Here is a 16,680-nt window from a genome sequence, read left to right as displayed (position 1 = left end):
CTTTCTGTGTGCCATTCAGAGTAATTAATCATCATATTATCAAGAAGCTTTGTTGCTTCACCAAGAGTGATAGACATAAAGGTACCTCCAGCAGCTGAATCCAATAGGTTCCGCAAAGAAAAGTTCAGTCCTGCATAAAAGGTTTGGATGATCATCCAAGTAGTCAGTCCATGGGTTGGGCAATTTTTAACCAAAGATTTCATTCTTTCCCAAGCTTGTGCAACATGCTCATTATCTAATTGTTTAAAATTCATTATGCTACTCCTCAAAGATATAATTTTAGCAGGGGATAGTATCTACCAATAAAAGCATCCTTGCATTTAGTCCAAGAATCAATACTATTTCTAGGCAGAGGTAGCAACCAATCTTTAGCTCTTCCTCTTAATGAGAAAGGAAACAATTTTAATTTTATAATGTCACCATCTACATCTTTATACTTTTGCATTTCACACAATTCAACAAAATTATTGAGATGGGCAGCAGCATCATCGAGAACTAACACCGAGAAAATTGCTCTCGCATAACAAGATTCGAGTAAAGCAGGTTTAATTTCAAAGAATTCTGCTGTAGTAGCGAGGTGGAGCAATAGGTGTGCATAAGAAATCATTATTATTTGTGGTTGTGAAGTCACACAACTTAGTATCTTCAGGAGTACCCATTTTAGCAGTAGTAAATAAAGCAAACTAAATAAAGTAAATGCAAGTAACTAATTTTTTTGTGTTTTTGATATAGAGTGCAAGACAGTAAATAAAGTAAAGCTAGCAACTAATTTTTTTGTGTTTTGATATAATGCAGCAAACAAAAAAGTAAATAAAGTAAAGCAAGACAAAAACAAAGTAAAGAGATTGGATTGTGGAGACTCCCCTTGCAGCGTGTCTTGATCTCCCCGGCAACGGCGCCAGAAAACAGTCTTGATGCGCGCAGTCGACACGTCCGTTGGGAACCCCAAGAGGAAGGTGTGATGCGTACAGTAGCAAGTTTTCCCTCGGAAAGAAACCAAGGTTTATCGAACCAGGAGGAGCCAAGAAGCACGTCGAAGGTTGATGGCGGCGGGATGTAGTGCGGCGCAACACCAGGGATTCCGGCGCTGATGCGTGTAGTTGACACGTCCGCTGGGAACCCCAAGAGGAAGGTGTGATGCGCACAGCGGCAAGTTTCCCTCAGTAAGAAACCAAGGTTTAATCGAACCAGTAGGAGTCAAGAAGCACGTTGAAGGTTGATGGCGGCGGGATGTAGTGCGGCGCAACACCGAAGATTCCGGCGCCAACGTGGAACCTGCACAACACAACCAAAGTACTTTGCCCCAACGAAACAGTGAGGTTGTCAATCTCACCGGTTTGCTGTAACAAAAGATTAACCATATTGTGTGGAAGATGATTGTTTGCAAGAAAACAGTAAAACAAGTATTGCAGTAGATTGTATGCGATGTAAAGAATAGGACCGGGGTCCACAGTTCACTAGAGGTGTCTCTCCCATAAGATAAAAGCATGTTGGGTGAACAAATTACGGTCGGGCAATTGACAAATAGAGAGGGCATAACAATGCACATACATGACATGATAAATATAGTGAGATTTAATTGGGCATTACGACAAAGTACATAGACCGCTATCCAGCATGCATCTATGCCTAAAAAGTCCACCTTCGAGGTTATCATCCGAACCCCTTCCGGTATTAAGTTGCAAAACAACGGACAATTGCATTAAGTATGGTGCGTAATGTAATCAATAACTACATCCTTAGACATAGCATCAATGTTTTATCCCTAGTGGCAACAAGACATCCACAACCTTAGAACTTTCGTCACTCGTCCTGCATTTAATGGAGGCATGAACCCACTATCGAGCATAAATACTCCCTCTTGGAGTTAAGAGCAAAAACTTGGCCAGAGCCTCTACTAATAACGGAGAGCATGCAAGATCATAAACAACACATAGGTAATAACTTGATAATTAACATAACATAGTATTCTCTATCCATCGGATCCCGACAAACACAACATATAGAATTACGGATAGATGATCTTGATCATGTTAGGCAGCTCACAAGATCCAACAATGAAGCACAATGAGGAGAAGACAACCATCTAGCTACCGCTATGGACCCATAGTCCAGGGGTGAACTACTCACTCATCACTCCGGAGGCGACCATGGCGGTGAAGATTCCTCCGGGAGATGAATCCCCTCTCCGGCGAGGGTGCCGGAGGAGATCTCCGGAATCCCCCGAGATGGGATTGGCGGCGGCGGCGTCTCGGTAAGGTTTTCCGTATCGTGGCTCTCGGTGCTCGGGGGTTTCGCGACGGAGGCTATTTGTAGGCGGAAGGGCAGGTAAAGAGGCGGCACGAGGGGCCCACACCATAGGTTGGCGCGGCCAGGGCCTGGGCCGCGCCGCCCTGGTGTTTCGCCACCTCGTGGCCCCACTTTGACTCTCCTTCGGTCTTCTGGAAGCTTCGTGGCAAAATAGGACCCTGGGCGTTGATTTCATCCAATTCCGAGAATATTTCTTTACTAGGATTTCTGAAACCAAAAACAGCGAAAAACAACAATTGGCTCTTCGGCATCTTGTTAATAGGTTAGTTCCGAGAAAATGCACGAATATGACATAAAGTGTGCATAAAACATGTAGATATCATCAATAATGTAGCATGGAACATAAGAAATTATCGATACGTCGGAGACGTATCGGCATCCCCAAGCTTAGTTACGCTCGTCCCGAGCGAGGTAAAACGATAACAAAGATAATTTCGAAGTGACATGCCATCATAAACTTGATCATACTATTGTAAACATATGTAATGAATGCAGCGATCAAAACAATGGTAATGACATGAGTAAACAAGTGAATCATAAAGCAAAGACTTTTCATGAATAGTACTTCAAGACAAGCATCAATAAGTCTTGCATAAGAGTTAACTCATAAAGCAATAAATCAAAGTAAAGGTATTGAAGCAACACAAAGGAAGATTAAGTTTCAGCGGTTGCTTTCAACTTGTAACATGTATATCTCATGGATAATTGTCAACATAGAGTAATATAATAAGTGCAATATGCAAGTATGTAGGAATCAATGCACAGTTCACACAAGTGTTTGCTTCTTGAGGTGGAGAGAGATAGGTGAACTGACTCAACATAAAAGTAAAAAGAATGGTCCTTCAAAGAGGAAAGCATCGATTGCTATATTTGTGCTAGAGCTTTTATTTTGAAAACATGAAACAATTTTGTCAACGGTAGTAATAAAGCATATGAGTTATGTAAATTATATCTTACAAGTTGCAAGCCTCATGCATAGTATACTAATAGTGCCCGCACCTTGTCCTAATTAGCTTGGACTACCGGATCATCGCAATACACATGTTTTAACCAAGTGTCACAATGGGGTACCTCCATGCCGCCTGTACAAAGGTCTAAGGAGAAAGCTCGCATTTTGGATTTCTCGCTTTTGATTATTCTCAACTTAGACATCCATACCGGGTCAACATGGACAACAGATAATGACCTCCTCTTTAATGCATAAGCATGTGGCAACAATTATTATTCTCATATGAGATTGAGGATATATGTCCAAAACTGAAACTTCCACCATGAATCATGGCTTTAGTTAGCGGCCCAATGTTCTTCTCTAACAATATGTATGCTCCAACCATTAAGGTGGTAGATCTCTCTTACTTCGGACAAGACGGACATGCATAGCAACTCACATGATATTCAACAAAGAATAGTTGATGGCGTCCCCAGAAACATGGTTATCGCACAACAAGCAACTTAATAAGAGATAAAGTGCATAAGTACATATTCAATACCACAATAGTTTTTAAGCTATTTGTCCCATGAGCTATATATTGCAAAGGCGAATGATGGAATTTTAAAGGTAGCACTCAAGCAATTTACTTTGGAATGGCGGAGAAATACCATGTAGTAGGTAGGTAAGGTGGACACAAACGGCATAGTGGTTGGCTCAAGGATTTTGGATGCATGAGAAGTATTCCCTCTCGATACAAGGTTTAGGCTAGCAATGTTATTTGAAACAAACACAAGGATGAACGGTGCAGCAAAACTCACATAAAAGACATATTGTAAACATTATAAGACTCTACACCGTCTTCCTTGTTGTTCAAAACTCAATACTAGAAATTATCTAGACTTCGAGAGAGACCAAATATGCAAACCAAATTTTAGCAAGCTCTATGTGTTTCTTCATTAATGGGTGCAAAGTATATGATGCAAGAGCTTAAACATGAGCACAAAAATTGCCAAGTATCAAATTATTCAAGATATTTTAGAATTACTACATGTAGCATTTCCCGATTCCAACCGTATAACAATTTAACGAAGAAGATTCAACCTTCGCCATGAATACTATGAGTAAAGCCTAAGGACATACTTGTCCATATGCAACAGCGGAGCGTGTCTCTCTCCCATACGAGTGAATGCTAGGATCCATTTTATTCAAACAAAAACAAAAAACAAAAACAAACCGACGCTCCAAGCAAAGCACATAAGATGTGACGGAATAAAAATATAGTTTCGGGGAGGAACCTGATAATGTTGTCGATGAAGAAGGGGATGCCTTGGGCATCCCCAAGCTTAGACGCTTGAGTCTTCTTAGAATATGCGAGGGGTGAACCACCGGGCATCCCCAAGCTTAGAGCTTTCACTCTCCTTGATCATATTGCATCATACTCCTCTCTTGATCCTTGAAAACTTCCTCCACACCAAACTCGAAACAACTCATTAGAGGGTTAGTGCACAATAAAAATTAACATGTTCAGAGGTGACACAATCATTCTTAACACTTCCGGACATTGCATAAAGCTACTGGACATTAATGGATCAAATAAATTCATCCAACATAGCAAAAGAGGCAATGCGAAATAAAAGGCAGAATCTGTCAAAACAGAACAGTCCGTAAAGATGGATTTTATTGAGGCACCAGACTTGCTCAAATGAAAATGCCCAAATTGAATGAAAGTTGCGTACATATCTGCGGATCACGCACGTAAATTGGCTTAATTTTCTGAGTTACCTACAGAGAATTAGGTAGAAATTCGTGACAGCAAAGAAATCTGAAACTGCGCAGTAATCCAAATCTAGTATGAACTTTACTATCAAAGACTTTACTTGGCACAACAAAACATAAAACTAAGATAAGGAGAGGTTGCTACAGTAGTAAACAACTTCCAAGACTCAAATATAAAACAAAGTACTGTAGTAAAAACATGGGTTGTCTCCCATAAGCGCTTTTCTTTAACGCCTTTCGGCTAGGCGCGAAAGTGTATATCAAGTGTTATCAAGAGATGATGAATCTTCAGCGGGGTTTGGAGTTTTCTCAACCATGCATAGTATATTGGATACATAAGTTTCAGCGGCTCCCTTTTCATTAGTCTTGGGCTTGCTACTCTCATCAAGCAAATTTTCAGGAACAAGCCAAGCATAGTTATTTTCTAGCGCTTCATTCATCGCTAGGAGCTTACATGGTATCGGCGCTTTGATCTCCCCACCATCATTAATATTATTAGTGTACCTTACTCTCTCCATGTCCATCTTTTCAAGAATACTAACAAAATTGGTATAAGAACCAAGCATCTTATATTTAGTAAAGACCTTTCTAGCCTCTCTAGCTATACTACCAAATTCTCTAAGAAGGGTTTCTAAAACAAAATCTTTCTTTTCCCCTTCTTCCATATCACCGAGTGTAAGAAACATGTGTTGGATTATAGGATTGAGATTAACAAATTTAGTTTCCAACATGCGAACTAAAAAAAGCAGCAGCAATTTCATAAGTAGGAGCAAGTTCTACCAAGTGTCTATCTTCAAAATCTTCAACGGTACTAACATGATTGAAAAATTCTTCTATATTGTTTCTCCCAACTATAGACCCACGTCCTACCGGTATGTCTTTTACGGTAAAATTAAAAGGAAACATGATGAATCAAGTAAAGTAAATGCAAGTAACTAATTTTTTTGTGTTTTTGTTATAGAGTGCAAGACAGTAAATAAAGTAAAGCTAGCAACTAATTTTTTTTGTGTGTTTTGATATAATGCAGCAAACAAAGTAGTAAATAAAATAAAGCAAGACAAAAACAAAGTAAAGAGATTGGGAAGTGGAGACTCCCCTTGCAGCGTGTCTTGATCTCCCCGGCAACGGCGCCAGAAATTTGCTTGCTGGCAGTTGACGTGGGAGTTAGAAATCTTTGTGGAGTAACTTTTCTTCGTTCCCCGACAACGGCGCCAGAAATTTGCTTGATGCTTGTAGTTGACACGTCCGTTGGGAACCCCAAGAGGAAGGTGTGATGCGCACAGCGGCAAGTTTCCCTCAGTAAGAAACCAAGGTTTAATCGAACCAGTAGGAGTCAAGAAGCACGTTGAAGGTTGATGGCGGCGGGATGTAGTGCGGCGCAACACCGGAGATTCCGGCGCCAACGTGGAACCTGCACAACACAACCAAAGTACTTTGCCCCAACGAAACGAGTGAGGTTGTCAATCTCACCGGCTTGCTGTAACAAAGGATTAACCGTATTGTGTGGAAGATGATTGTTTGCAAGAAAACGATAAAACAAGTATTGCGAGTAGATTGTATGCGATGTAAAGAATAGGACCGGGGTCCACGAGTTCACTAGAGGTGTCTCTCCCATAAGATAAAAGCATGTTGGGTGAACAAATTACGGTCGGGCAATTGACAAATAGAGAGGGCATAACAATGCACATACATGACATGATAAATATAGTGAGATTTAATTGGGCATTACGATAAAGTACATAGACCGCTATCCGAGCATGCATCTATGCCTAAAAAGTCCACATTCGAGGTTATCATCCGAACCCCTTCCAGTATTAAGTTGCAAAACAACAGACAATTGCATTAAGTATGGTGCGTAATATAATCAATTACTACATCCTTAGACATAGCATCAATGTTTTATCCCTAGTGGCAACAGCACATCCACAACCTTAGAACTTTCTGTCACTGTCCCAGATTTAATGGAGGCATGAACCCACTATCGAGCATAAATACTCCCTCTTGGAGTTAAGAGCAAAAACTTGGCCGAGCCTCTACTAATAACGGAGAGCATGCAAGATCATAAACAACACATAGGTAATAACTTGATAATTAACATAACATAGTATTCTCTATCCATCGGATCCCGACAAACACAACATATAGAATTACGAGATAGATGATCTTGATCATGTTAGGCAGCTCACAAGATCCAACAATGAAGCACAATGAGGAGAAGACAACCATCTAGCTACTGCTATGGACCCATAGTCCAGGGGTGAACTACTCACTCATCACTCCGGAGGCGACCATGGCGGTGAAGAGTCCTCCGGGAGATGAATCCCCTCTCCGGCGGGGTGCCGGAGGAGATCTCCGGAATCCCCCGAGATGGGATTGGCGGCGGCGGCGTCTCGGTAAGGTTTTCCGTATCGTGGCTCTCGGTACCGGGGTTTCGCGACGGAGGCTATTTGTAGGCGGAAGGGCAGGTAAGAGGCGGCACGAGGGGCCCACACCATAGGTCGGCGCGGCCGGGGCACGGGTCGCGCCGCCCGGTGTTTCGCCACCTCGTGGCCCCACTTCGACTCTCCTTCGGTCTTCCGGAAGCTTCGTGGCAAAATAGGACCCTGGGCGTTGATTTCGTCCAATTCCGAGAATATTTCTTTACTAGGATTTACGAAACCAAAAACAGCTAGAACAGACAAGCGGCTCTTCGGCATCTTGTTAATAGGTTAGTTCCAGAAAATGCACGAATATGACATAAAGTGTGCATAAAACATGTAGATATCATCAATAATGTGGCATGGAACATAAGAAATTATCGATACGTCGGAGACGTATCAGGCGCCAACGTGGAACCTGCACAACACAACCAAAGTACTTTGCCCCAACGTAACAGTGAGGTTGTCAATCTCACCGGCTTGCTGTAACAAAGGATTAGATGTATAGTGTGGATGATGATTGTTTGCAGAAACATGTAGAACAAGTATTGCGGTAGATTGTATTCGATGTAAAGGAATGGACCAGGGTCCACGAGTTCACTAGAGGTGTCTCTCCCATAAGATAAATAGCATGTTGGGTGAACAAATTACGGTTGGGCAATTGACAAATAGAGAGGGCATGACCATGCACATACATGATATGATGAGTATAGTGAGATTTAATTGGGCATTACGACAAAGTACATAGACCGCTATCCGAGCATGCATCTATGCCTAAAAAGTCCACCTTCGAGGTTATCATCCGAACCCCTTCCGAGTATTAAGTTGCAAACAACAGACAATTGCATTAAGTATGGTGCGTAATGTAATCAATAACTACATCCTCGGACATAGCATCAATGTTTTATCCCTAGTGGCAACGAGACATCCACAACCTTAGAACTTTCTATCACTGTCCCAGATTTAATGGAGGCATGAACCCACTATCGAGCATAAATACTCCCTCTTGGAGTTAAGAGTAAAAACTTGGCCGGAGCCTCTACTAATAACGGAGAGCATGCAAGATCATAAACAACACATAGGTAATAGATTGATAATCAACATAACATAGTATTCTCTATCCATCGGATCCCAACAAACACAACATATAGCATTACAGTTAGATGATCTTGATCATGTTAGGCAGCTCAGAAGATCCGACAATGAAGCACATAAGGAGAAGAAGACCATCTAGCTACTGCTATGGACCCATAGTCCAGGGTGAACTACTCACTCATCACTCCGGAGGCGACCATGGCGGTGAAGAGTCCTCCGGGAGATGATTCCCCTCTCCGACAGGGTGCGGGAGGCGATCTCCCGAATCCCCCGAGATGGGATTGGCGGCGGCGGCGTCTCTGGAAGGTTTTCCGTATCGTCGCTCTCGGTACTGGGGGTTTCGCGATGAAGACTATATGTAGGCGGAAGGGCAAGTCAGGGGGCCACACGAGGGGCCCACACGCTAGGGCCGCGCGGCCAGCACCTGGGCCGCGCCTCCCTAGTGTCTGGCCACCTCGTGGCCCCACTTCGTAAGTCCTCCGGTCTTCTGGAAGCTTCGTGGAAAAATAGGCCCCTGGGCGTTGATTTCGTCCAATTCCGAGAATATTTCCTTACTAGGATTTCTGAAACCAAAAACAGCAGAAAACGAGCAAGCGGCTCTTCGGCATCTCGTTAATAGGTTAGTGCCGGAAAATGCATAAATACGACATAAAGTATGCATAAAACATGTAGATATCATTAATAATGTGGCATGGAACATAAGAAATTATCGATACGTTGGAGACGTATCACCGCGTCCGGCAAACGCCGCCCCTAAACTTTTTTATAGGGTTTTCGAAAACACAACCATTTATTAAATATAGCATACTAATAAATATGTTTGTCAAGATTGTTTTCAAATTAAAATATAACAAACAATAAAACAACTAAACAAATGTAATAAATGGGGCTAGATCAAGGTGCCGCGGCATTTGCTCATAATCCTTTGATCCTCCACATATGCTCAACAAGATCATTTTTAAGTTGCTCGTGAACATTGCTGTCACGGATCTCTGCGTGCATAGCGAGCAAATCAGCAGGAAACTCATGATCAACCTCCGCAAGAGGGTCCTGACACTCATAGGGACCAACTTTGCTCCTGACATGATTCTTGTGGTCATCCTCGATGATCATGTTGTGCATGATCACACAAGCCTGCATCACGTCCCACATTTGGTCGAGAGACCAACTTAGAGCGGAGTACCGGACAATTGCAAATTGAGCTTGAAGCACACCTAATGCCCGCTCGACATCCTTCCTGCAAGCCTCTTGTCGCGAAGAAAAGTGGCAATTCTTCTAACCTGATGGAGCCGAGATGGTTTTGACAAAAGTGACCCATTTTGGATATATACCATCGTCTAGATAATAGCCTTTGGTATATTGGTGGCCATTGATCTCATAGTTGCATGGTGGAGCATGCCCTTCCACTAGTTTTCCGAACACCGGAGACTGCTGCAACACGTTGATGTCATTGTGTGATCCTGCCATGCCAAAGAAATAATGCCAAATCCACAGGTCATAATCTGCCACAGCTTCAAGCACACACTGCAATATCCATGATGCCCTTTGTATATACCTTGCTAGGCAAACGGGTAGTTCTTCCATGACCAGTGCATGCAATCGATACTTCCAAGCATTCTAGGGAATCCTCCGGCAGTATTTTGTGCCATGATCATTGCAGTCTCTTCTTCAGTTGGCCCTCTCAAGTAGTATTTGCCAAACTTTCCCACCACAGCTCGGCAAAATTTGTACATGCACTAAATGGCAGTAGACTCACTCATGCGAAGGTAGTCTTCATGTGTACGTATCAGCAGGTGCTCCGTATGCAAACATTCTCATGACGGTGGTGCACTTCTGAATTGATGAGAACCCAGCAATGCCTACAGCGTCGTGCTTGAGCTTGAAGTAGGGGTCGAACAACGGCCAATCGCGCCTACCTGATAAGTCGTCGAACACCTTGTGAGCATGGAGGTGGGGCAGACTAGACGCCGCGTTCTGGGACGCGCTGGCGAAGCGGCGGCGGCGAAAAGGCCGTTGAGAGAGCCAGCTGCGACGATGGTGCCGACTCCCAGAACAGATCAGCCGTCGAAACGGTCGGCAAATCCAGCGGCGGTGGAGGGGTGGGAGGCGCGAGAGGGAAGGCGAGAACCAACGGTTATGGAAATAGTCGCCGACAGGTGGGAGCCCGCCTCGCTTTTAGTTGTGTCCGGCGTGCCCGGAGCGTCCCATGTGTAGCAGGGACGGGCTCGGGGCGCCGGACACCGTATTCGGCCGCGTCGACAAAAAGAGGCTTTGGGGCACGTGACTGGGAACATTTTTTTGTCCGGGGAATCCTAAATCCCTTTGGAAACTCTTTGGAGGACGCGGCTGGAGATGATCTAAGGATAACTGATATGGAAGAGAGGGAGGAGAGAGTTACGTACGAACAAGAGAGCAAGGAGGCACGTACATCTTAGGTTAGAGCATCTCCACCGGAGCCCCCGATAGCGGCCCCGGTAGCTTTTTGGGGGACGGGAGCGAAAATGGGCTCGCACCGCACCCCCCCCCAAATGGCGCCGGCAATTTTTCGAGCCCAATAGAAGTGCCGGCAACCCCGTGTCGGTCCCTTCGCCAAGGGCGCAATCGGGCGTGCCGGCGCCTCGTGAGGCTGAAAATTTTGGGCGTGGGAGCCGCCTGTCAGCCACACATCGGCAAAATATACATCTTCTCCCCCAAAACCCCGTCCTCACCGCCGCTCATTTCTCCCGCCAGCCGCTCCATGATACGTCCAAAACGTATCCACTTTCCCGAACACTTTTGCTATTGTTTTGCCTCTAATTTGTGTATTTTGGATACAACTAACACGGACTAACGCTGTTTTCAGCAGAATTGCCCTGGTGTCTTATTTTTGTGCAGAAAATCAACTTTCAGGAAAATCCCCGGAAATAATTGCAATGGGCTTATTTTCACAGAAGACTTACGGAGCCAGAAGACGAGACGGAGGGGGGCCACGAGGTGCGCACACCACATGGCGGCGCGGTGGGCCCCTGGGCCGCGCCGCCATATGGTGATGCCGCCTCGGCCAGCCCCCGACGCTCCCCTCTGGACTACTTAATGCCCTTGACCTAAAAACGCACGGGGGTTCGACCAATTTGCCAGAAGACATCCAGAACTCCGCCGCCATCAAAAACTCTGTTTCGGGACCAGAAACTCCGTTCTGGCACCCTGCCGGGATGGGGAATTGGAGGAGATCATCGCCATCATCGCTACCGACGCCTCTCCATCAACCATCCATGTGTGAGTAAATCCCCGCTGTAGGCTGAAGGGGGTGGTAGGGATTGGATGAGATTGTTCATGTAATAGCCATAAGATTGTTAGGGCATGGTGCCTAGTATCCGTTGTTGGTACTTTTATGATATTGTTGCAACTTGTTATGCTTAATGCTTGTCACTAGGGCCCGAGTGCTATGATTTCAGATCTGAACATGTTATTGATTCACGATAATATTCATTGTTTTATGATCTTACCTGCAAGTTGTATACACATATTGCTGTCCAGAACCCGAGGCCCCAATGTGACAGAAATTGGGACAACCGGAGGGGAAGGCTGTGATATGAGGATCACATGTGTTCACGGAGTGTTAATGCTTTGCTCTGGTACTCTATTAAAAGGAGTACCTTAATTACCAGTAGTTTCCCTAGAGGCCCGACTGCCACCGGCTGGTAGGATAATAGATGTTGTGCAAGTTTCTCATTGTGAGCACGTACAACTATATACGGAACACATGCCTATGGTTATTTAGTACTTAGATACTGTTTTATTATTATCTGCAAATGCCTTGTCTTGATTATTACATGAGTTATCTTATCCATGCAGCGCCCGTTCATCCATCCCTATGCCTACAGTATTTTAATCCTGCTGTTTACTATAATCACTACTGCTGTCTTTATTACACTGTTGCTTATATTTCATTACTGCTACTGCTATAAAATTGTTGCTACTGATAAACTATTGCGAGCAAGTCTGTTTCCAGGTGCAGCTGAATTGACAACTCCGCTGTTAAGGCTTACAAATATTCTTTGGCTCCCCTTGTGTCGAATCAATAAATTGGGTTTTACTTCCCTCGAAGACTGTTGTGATCCCCTATACTTCGGGTCATCAAGACTATTTTCTAGCGCCGTTGCTTGGGGAGCATAGCTTTATTTGCAAGTTCACCTGAATTGATATTGTTCGCTGCAAATCCTCCATCATGGGTAAACCTCGCGATGCTAAAGTCGCCATATTACCATCCACTACAAGAAAAGGTACAACTCTGAGTACCTCTACTGCTCTTGATTCACCATCTATGATAAGTCAACTTGTTTCACCGCCACAAGCTTCACATGCTGGTACTTCTGCTGAATCTGAAAATTCCTCTTATAATCTTGATGATGCTTCTATTGTTCTTGATGATAATGGTTCATTAGGTCCTTTTCTAGATACTACAATTGCTAGGTCTAGACAAATTGAAAATACTGAAATTCCTAATGAAAATACTATTACACCTGTTAATTCACCTGAGTCTGTTGAACACTCTAGTGATGATCTTGATGAAGATTATGTGGAACTTAATGATGATTTTATTGATAAATGTAATGCTACTACTGGTGCAAGTAACATTAAAAAGCTTCTTGCACAACGTGCTGTTAGATATAAACTGTCTCCTGGTCCTAAATTTGCCACATCTCCTATAAACATTAAGGATAAGGATTATGATTTTTCTCTTGATTTATCTCATATATCTATTGTTGAGAAAACACCTTTTTGTGGTACTGAAAAAGAAAGTGCTATAGAGCACATGATTGAGCTTTCTACTTTGAGTAGCTTGTTTTCTGATGATACCAAGAAGCGTACTTATTTTGTTGCTAATTTTTTTTTATTTCTCATTAAAGGATGATGCTAAAACTTGGTATAATAGTTTTTCTCCTGATTCTATTGATAGTCCAAATGGTTTGCTTGATGTTTTCTTTCGAAAATATTTTCTTGCTAGTGCTCAACATATTGCTTTGCAGAAAATTTATAGTTTTGACCAGGAAGATGGAGAGAAATTGCCTGAAGCTTGGGCAAGGTTTTGCTCTCTTCTTTGAGGTCGGCCTGGACATGATTTGGAAAAGTATGACTTACTTGATATATTTTATAGTGGACTAACCATTGAGTCTAGGGCATACCTGGATAGTTGTGCTGGTTGTGTTTTCAGGACCATCCCTCTCCTGCTCGCTAGCTGCCCCATGGGGTTAGCGTCGGTCGCCGCTGACCGCCGCCACGCGCGCCCACCTGGCCACTCCCCCATTTCTTCCTCCCATGACTGCCTCTACCGCCTGCAGCGCTACCCCTCCGCTGCTTGCTCCTCCCGGTTCCCTCAGATCGCCTCGCGCAACGGGGGTCATTCGCCTGCTCGCCTGCTTGTGATCCTCTTCGGTCTTCGGCGCTTCCCGCAGGGCTGCAGGCAGTTCCTTGATGGCAGCCGGGATTATTACTTTAGGCAACAATCAGAAAATTAAATTGAGGGGAGAGAGAGGATGAGGCTGTGCGGGACGATGAAGAAAGCAGTGGGATAGAGTTTCTTTTCAATGACATCGATAGATTTTCTATGCTGCAGTTTCATGTCCATTCCTATACCACAACCTGTTAGAAGAGGTAGCGGGACGCTAGATTTATCTGTTAGACATAGACATGACATTAGCTTGATCAGATTAGAACAAAGCTAGTAACTAATGTTGGCGCACTACACGGTTCTTCACCTAACATGCAAATCAAGTTACCTAATATGAGAGGCAATTGTTGATTACAATTGTAAATTATTAGTAAGGGTAATGCTATTTTTTTACATCGAACCTTCGAGCCGGCTTGCGAGCTTCATTGAGCGGGCTTGTCGAGCCTCGAGCCTCGATCGGAAGGTTTGGGCTTGGCTTGTCCACCCTTCGAGCCAAGCCGAGCCCGAGCCGAACCTTGTCGAGCCCGAGCCAAGCCTCGAGCCTCGAGCTTTGTGCCCACCCCTATACAAGCGCATCCTCAATTGCTTCAACGAGAAGAAGAACTATGGTGATTATGCCACCATAGAGATGAACCGGAGCGAGCGCGCCCTCTCTTACCGTTGGAACTTGATCAAGGGGTCGTGTAGAAAGTTTCATGGCTCCTATGAGAAGATCAAGGCACGGAAGGAGAGCGGCAAGTCGATGCTGGATTGGGTATGATCTACGCCTATATTATTTGATGATCCATGTTGTTACATATGAATTGATGAACCATCTTCTTACATACATATGAAATGATGATCTTATTGTTACATATTAAATGATGATCCTTGTTGTTATGCATCATATGTTGTTAGATGCTCCAAGCTCTCGAAATGTACAAGCACCTACACGAGGATAAAGACTTCCCCTTCATGCATTGCTACAACAAGCTCAAAGGTTGCAAGAAATGGGACGATCTCCTCCACACTCTATTGAAGGACGGGGAAGATGGGCCAGTCGATCCAGCCGGCACCTCCACCGGGCGCCCCATTGGCAACAAGAAGGCCAAGGCCGAGAGGAATGCGGCGCCATTATTGGCAGCCGTGGACGCCTCCCTCGAGAAGATGCTCAACTCATTCTCGGTTGAGAACAAGGAAGCGTCTGATAGGGCCGCCGTCATGTGGAAGGCAATCCTCGACAAGCAAGACATGAAGATCAAGTTGGAGAGGGAGAGGGTGGAGGCGGCGGAGATGGAAGCTCACGCCGCTGCCATGAAGGCCACCAATGAAGCAACGCAGCTATCGTTGGCCACAATGTCTCAAGAATCGAAGATCTTGATGGCCGACATGGAGAAGATGGACCTGTTGGCGCGGGCGTGGCATGAGATGTACCGCGAGCGCATCGGCCAAGAGTTGATGGCGGCGCGAGCTGCGTCGGCATCTCCCCCGGCACCGTCCACGTTCATGTCTACCCGGCACCGTCCACGTTCATGTCTCCCCCGGCATCGTCGACGTTAATGCCTCCCCAGGCGACCTTGGATCCTGTTGCAACGACGGAGCTGCCGCCGGCTGCCGATCTCGCAGATGTCGTCGAGGTTGAGCCGCCCGTGACCTCCTTCATGTGATCATCTGGCTTGGAAGCCCTTTCTTTGCGCCGGAGACGGCGATCTGGTGGTCGTGTGTTGGCCCAAACATATTATTCCAAAACCTATTTGAATTTGGTGACCGAGTGTTGGCCCAAACTACATATTCGTAAACTTATTCGAATTTCTATGCTTGTGTTTGAGTTTTCAAATTTAAATTATCTATTGGAGTTGTCGTATGAGGCGTGTCGGTGTGGGAGTCAGCTCCCCCAAATAAAGGATGTTGTGCCAACGTCCCCATACAACAGTGCCAGCACCCCTACCGGCTAGTATTTAGGGGCGCCGGTGGAGTGCATGCATGGCTCGCTGCGTTTGGACCCTGTTTTCTGAGTAGAGCCAGACAGCAGCGATCAGGCATGCATTGGGCAGCCAAGTACAGCTGCTGTGGACCTAGCAAATTAAGCTTGCGATCGATCTCCGGCCGGATGCTTTTCTTTGCCAAAAGTGACCGTGAACAGTGGCGGTCGATCGAGTTCAATGCTGGATTTTTTTTTAACAAAGGAGGACCCGAAGGCTGCTTCATTAATCTGTCGGTGGGTTACAACTTACATCGAGGCCCCTAACAAATTGGGGAGTAACAGATAAGGCCACGACTTTTACAGAATAGACCCTAGGACTAAAAATAGAAAAGCAATCAAGTCCTTGGTCTTCTCCACCGAGGTCAGCAGATCCCGGCACTCGGGAGTCGACGCCACCGCCGGGGAACATGCCACTTGGGGTGGTGTCAACTATGAGACCCGAGTTGAGATCGAAGAGCTTCCGCAAGAGCACTGGCGCGCAGCAGCGTCGTCCAGGCGAAGCGGAAGAAGATGAACTCATGGTGAGCTCGGCACCAGAGTTGCAGGTGGCATGAGTAGCCACGAATAGCGGCGGTGCCAGACATCGTCGCTTGTGAAGCACAGTTGTAGCAGCCAAACAATAGCACCACTTGGGCAGCGACTGGCTCCGATAGGCGGTACACAACAAATCGGCAGCTTCTCCTTCCTCGCCACCACGGCAGGCCCAGGGAGAAACCGATCCGATGGCCGGCCACCACCAGTCGAATCCAGTACAGGT

This window comes from Lolium rigidum, chromosome 7 (assembly GCF_022539505.1).
Source record: "Lolium rigidum isolate FL_2022 chromosome 7, APGP_CSIRO_Lrig_0.1, whole genome shotgun sequence".
NCBI lineage: Eukaryota > Viridiplantae > Streptophyta > Magnoliopsida > Poales > Poaceae > Lolium > Lolium rigidum.
Note: the sequence above shows the minus strand (reverse complement) of the source record.